General features: G+C 46.4%; 1 protein-coding gene across 1 annotated transcript in view; it reads left to right on the top strand.

Annotated features, from left to right (window-relative positions):
* PCDH1 (protocadherin 1) overlaps nt 1–6000 on the top strand; it is a 108901-nt gene that overhangs the window by 1622 nt on the left and 101279 nt on the right. The gene's annotated exons all lie outside the window — the stretch shown is intronic.

Raw genomic sequence — 6000 nt, 5'->3', positions numbered from 1 at the left:
GCTCCCCACCTCTTGCACCCCCCCTTTCCGCCTAGGAAACGTCAGGGCTCGCCTGGAGGTGTTACCTTAGCTCAGACGTTTGCACCTAGGAGCCACGAGCTGCCTCCTGCATATCTTGTGTCATTTTGCCTGCCTAGTTGCAGGCTGTCGGTAACTATTTGCAGCCGAGGTTGCCCAGCTTCTCTCATTAGGAGACCCTGCTTTCCACTGCTTGGGACTTCACCAAACTCATGCTGTTGGTCTGCAATTTGCACACCAGGCATCTGCCTTCTGCTGACATTTTTGGAGTATCTCAGCCATTTCTGAGAATGAAGCTAGGGGAAGATAGGCTATTTTGCCCATGTTTAATCCCTTGTTACCATTTTACTGAGAAGCCCTGGTGTTTCAGTGCTCTGGAGAAGGGGCTGGAGATTTAGCAGAAGGGTTCATGGTGATGTCATGCAGATGACTTTTGCCAGTCTTTTGACATGTGTCTGTCTAGTTAAACAGCTAAATTGGCAGATTACATCTGCACTGAGCATGCTCCATTCCCAAGCAGATCCCGTGTGTCACCATGCTGCAGCCTCCAGGCACAGGTTGAGGGACTGAGCAGGGCTCTGTCAGCAGTTGCTGCTTGCTGCTCCTTTTGTCAGGAGCTGTTGCAGAGTTGGACACTGAAACTGAGAGGGGGAAGTCTGTCCTTCCATTCCCTCTGGTGGTACCCTGGCAGTTTTGAGGGGGAGGGGAACATCCTGGCTTTAATGGAAGAAAGGAAGGGGCGGCAAGAATGGGAAGATGTTAGGCAGTATAGGAAGGAGCCAAGGAAGAAAAATGGGCAGGAACAGAGTAGGGAGGCAGAAGACAGAGAAGGGGGAGAGAGAGACAGGAGCTAGGAATGAGAGGAGTGAAGGAAAGACAGAAAACAATTTCTCTATCCTAATACACTGCCTGTTGCGTGTCCTTTCACAGCATCTGATAAAGTAAGCTTAAGCTCACAAAAGCTTGTGCTAGCTATCTGTCCACTCTGGTTAGTCTGCAAGGTGCAAATCTTCCCTGCTTTCTAATAGATTACAGTCAGGGTTGGAGGATAAGAGCAGGAAGGGGGAGGGGACAGGGCAGGAAGGTGTGTGTTTGCACCTGTGTGAGAGAAATAGGAGAAGGGTCTGTAATGAGTGAAGTCAGGTCTCCTAGGTCTCCGCAATGCTGTTTAGCTATCCTTCTGAAACCGACTAGAGAAGTATGTTGGTAACACCTAATAATGACAGTGCAATCCGGGCTCCTGTATATGGAGAAGAACAGCCGTCTATTGCTGCCGGATAATTCCCGTCTTACAGAGCAGAACGCTTGTATAGTGGATTCTGAAAATTCCATCCATGCTGACGACGTGTGTCGGAGAAGCAGAATGTTTCTACATTATTTTTTCTTTGTTTTTATTTTGGCTTAAAAAATAACAGAGAAAGAAATTAATATTCCTCAAGATTCTAAGATTGATCATTTAAAAGTTAGACAATGCCTGACATAAGGTAGCCCTTGAATTTTGATGCAATAGTTTTATATATGGTAACTTTTTAATTGCATGAGTACCTACTCTGTAAATCAGGGTTGTGTAGCATAGGCGACTGTCTATAGGACCCCTGCCTCAGTCATTGCAGAATGGGGAAGGTGTGTAGTAAGTCATAGGACTTCAGCGAGAGAAAGAATGGCTTCTTGGTTAAGGTGCTTGAATGTTGCCATAGTGATCTGGACTCTTGTTTTCTCTCCACAATGCCCATGTGGTGCATGGTTAAACCAAACATTTCTCAGGTGATGACTGGGCTTTCTTTATCTTCTGAGTAACCAACTTGAGACTCCTGAGGCCAAACTTCTGTACATTCTGACTTGAAGTCCATGGGAGCTGTGCTTTAAACATATGATGTGCTATGCAATGCTCAGTAGTCTGAAAAATTAAGCCCTAGGTGTCTCAAATTGGACATAACAATCAGTGGATATTTTTGATAATTTTGCCTTTAATCTTTCTGTGATAAAATTCTCCATGTATAGAATAGGAAAACTGTGCTACTTCATTTTACAGCATTCATTAACATTTGTGAAGCACTCAGTTATTTCTGCAGAGATGAACTTCATACAGAGATGAACTCAGGATGAAGCTCATGAGAAAATTAAATACTTCTGTATTCAGTACATGGTTTGGATGGTGGCCATAAATAAGATGTGGAGCCACACGTTCAGTGATGGGGATGGAAATAAGTAATGAATAGCTGCCCATTTGGTGAGTACAGTCTTATCCTGTACACTGGGGTAGACTGGTCCAGGGGAAAAGTAGTATGATTGTAATTAAAGGCTGTAATTTTAGGTGCATATAGAAGGGGGCTAAATTAAGGCTGCAAAGGCAGCTGCATCAAGGTATGGCCTAACTCTCGACTTTACATTCTTAATATTCCTATAACCTTATTTGGCTGCAACTCTACAGGTTTTTATAGCATATACATTATGACAGTATCCAAGAGCCTTTTAGTCATGCAGTAAGTAATGACATTACCATCTCTTACACAGGGCTCATTCTCATCATCTTTCCATGGGGAGAATTGTGTGTAGTGGAGTAGTTTTGTATTGGAAGAGTTTGTTTTTTCTTTTTCTTTCAGTGGCTATGTTGCTTTATGCTTCTGTTAGCAAAGGCAGGTGAGAGGAGTGCTTCTGGCACTTAGAGTAGGTTTGTGATGGTTTTTGGAGCATTTCCAGGTTTGTTCCAGGGTCTCCGTCTAGTCTTTTGACTTCTCTGGTACAGAGAAGTCTTACCTTACGCTTGAGGACCAGTGCTACAGTGGGTGCTGTGGATGGTGAGCACACCATAGCTCTGTAATTCCTTTAGGTTCGTGAATGGGAGCTTTAACTCTCCTGAGAATCTGCCCCTTAAAGACCATATTGTAGTTAGTTCAGGGCTGCCACTAGGCCCAGGGACAGGTGCCACTAGGCCCAGGACTTTCACCTTTGCCCATGAGCCTCAGCTTTCTGAGTATTAGTAAGAAACAGTACAGGGTCATTGACACACCCAAGCCTAAAGTAAATACAGGTGAGCAAACAACCCTGCAGCAGGATTTCCTTGTTCTGGTTTGACTGTAGCTGAAAGGGCCTTACCAGGAAAGTGAATCACTCCCTACCAATTCATGGAAACTGTCTGTTTTAATCTCCCATTACCACTGATTATATGGTGTCTGTCTATTTGTACCTAATATGGCCATTTTCTAAAATAATACTAAGCAATAGGGTGATAGTGAAATAGGCACCCATGCTTATAGTCAAGGCATACGTGCCTACTTGTGGTTCAGGTGCATGTACTCTTGGACTGCCTCCAGCCTCTTTTTTTCTCTCCATGTCTGTGAGCAGTGTCTACGTGCCTTTATTTTTTGCCGGGGGGTGCTGCTTCATTTGCCTTTGTTCCCTGTGCATTTGCCTTTTAGAGGCTTGCTGCAGGCATAGCAGGGTTGGACCTTTGTGTTCCTTATTGCTAGGAGGGATTTTTTTTTCCCCTATGACACCTCGCTAGGACAAATATATCTGCCTTGTGCATATGAAACTCCTAAGCTGTTTGTCACTACAGTCTCTGGTACCTCACACTTCATGCTGCCCAGCTCTCTTCTCTTAGCAGTGTTTCAGAGTAGTAGGTAATTTCTCAGCCCTGTGTGAAAAGCATTGAGCAAAGTTAGGCTGAACTCTGGGAGAAGTTTGGATCCAGGGACACAAGGGAAGGTGAGAGTTGGGCTGTGGAGCCATGGGCATGGCTTCAGGAGTAGGGCAGCAGAAGGTGCCCCATGGGTTTTACTTGTGCAGCTGGAAGAAGTTTGCCCCTCTGGCAATGAAGAAGGGGTGGATGGGGCTGCCTTTTGACAAAAGGGTCCTGTGACCTGGCCTCAGAGCCAAGAGCTTAAGGAATGTACTTGTGAGTTTCAAGACAGTATCTGCAGAACCTGGTTCCCCCTGCTGCTGTTTATTGCCTTGTTCATTTATTGGGAATAAAACAGGAGTCTGAGGCCCATCAAGTGCCAGAGTGGCAAGGGTAAATGAGTGGGTACTTTGTGTTGTAATGTGATGGCAGAGAAGGGACTCAGAGGGTTTCTTATTTGCTTGGCGTTTCAAAGTGTCTGGGGATATGCAGTGTTAGAACTGTGGAGGGTACAGGGATGGCTTGGAGGCTTGCTAGGTGCTATGAGGTCATTCTTTGCAGGGAAGGATGACATGAGGGCTTCTATGCACTGTGAGAGGACTCAATTCTCTGGATCCTGCTATGTGTGGATCTGGTAGTGTGGAGGTTGCCCTGTGATGTGCATAGCTAACTGTGTCGGGGTGCAATGGGAGAGGTTTATATATGGAAGGGCCAGATTTGTCATGTGGGAGGACGAGGGGACTAGGTGGCTTGCCGTCTGTGTTCGTGTGTATGATACAAGCATTGCAGAGGGATATCTTTGTGTGTTGCAGAGATGATTGTTTATGCCTTGAAGGCCTGAAGAACTGGGTTGACAGAGGCAGACCATTCCAGTGGGAAGAGTAGCAGCATGGTCATTTCAGTTCCACTGAGAGAGAAGGTGGTACCCATCTGCCACACCCCCAGCACTGGAGCTGCAGCATTTCTGTTGTTTGCATTGCTGGTTAAGCAGTTTTGTTAGCTGTAGAGACAAGGCACAGAAAAGAAAAGCTCCAAGGTACCCCCTTGCTGTGTATGCATGAGGCAGGGGGAGGTGTTTCCTTGGGGACCCTAATTCTCGGCCCATTGCCACGAAGCCAGACTGTACTCGTGGACAAGCCCCAGTGAGAACAGAGGGACAAATCCACACAGCTCATCCTATGCATGCACGGACCCATACAGCAGTCGATGCTTCCACTCCAAGGGCCAGCTGGGGCATCCACGGGTAGCGCTCGTATGGGCTAGGGTAGGAGATACCATAGGCACCAACTCTGACTGCATGCCGGGCAGGGTCTGGTCTTTTGTTTTGTTTACTGAAGAGTTGTAGGGCCAGACCTAGTTCTTTTGTTTTATGGGCATTTGGGGAGAGGTGGGGAGGGCACATAAGAGATGCATGCAGATTTCTCTGCAGAGGATGCATCTTGCAGTGTTTCTCTGCAATGCAGAGGGGTGAGCAGCGTGTACAGGTGATAAGCAGTGTTTCTTCAGTGAGAGTATGTGTGCAATATCTCTGTCTCTGCAGTGTGTGTTGACAGTGCCTCAATTTCTACAGTGGTTCTGTGTGTACGCAGTTTTTCTGCATGTGGCTGCAGCGTGAGAAGGATGCAGTTTATCTGTGCAGTCTGAAGGGGTGTCTCTGTCACTGTCTCTGAAGTGCAGTGTCTCTGCAAAGTGTTTTGCTTTATCTCTTTAGTGTGGACATATGCAGTGTCTTTTCAACTGGCTCTCTGCAAGCATTGGGATCGGCAGTGTCCCTTTCCGCAGAATTGGGGCACAAAGTATGCAGTGTATATGCAGTGTTAATGTGCATGTGCACATGCCAGTGATTCTGCAGCACCAGGGTACTGCAGCACCGTAGGGTACCTTGAGACTATTTTGAGGGTGCTGGGGCGGGGGGAATACAGTGTTAGGTGTGCAAACATGATTCATGAGATAAACCCAGAGATTTCAAATAGGACTCCGTAGTGCTAGAACCATTCTGCTCTGTTGTGGTCTTCCTGGTTTTTCTGCGACAAGATTGCTCTGTTACTTTTTGTAGTCAAACAATGAGTGAAAATGAGCTGGCACTACCAAAGGGGTGCCTTTTACCTAATGGGGTGGGGGGGGAGGAGGGCATGTGCTTCCCCTAACAAGGTTGAGAACCACTTTGTATACGCAAGTATAGGATCTCTCTTTATGCAGTGCAGGGTGTGTGCAGTGTCTTTCTCTCCTGTGTCTTTGCCATATGGGTTGCATTCCATGTTTGTGTCTTTACGCTGCAGGAGGATGTGCAGTGTCTCAATCACTGGAGTGTGGAGCTTCTACAGTTTCTTGGTATACAGTGTTTCTGTTTGTAGTGTGGA

This window comes from Gavialis gangeticus, unplaced genomic scaffold, assembly GCF_001723915.1.
Source record: "Gavialis gangeticus isolate Ggan-Ray unplaced genomic scaffold, GavGan_comp1, whole genome shotgun sequence".
In the NCBI taxonomy this organism is placed as follows: Eukaryota; Metazoa; Chordata; order Crocodylia; family Gavialidae; genus Gavialis; species Gavialis gangeticus.
The sequence above is the reverse complement of the archived record's forward strand: the minus strand, read 5'-3'. Positions and strand labels throughout refer to the sequence as shown.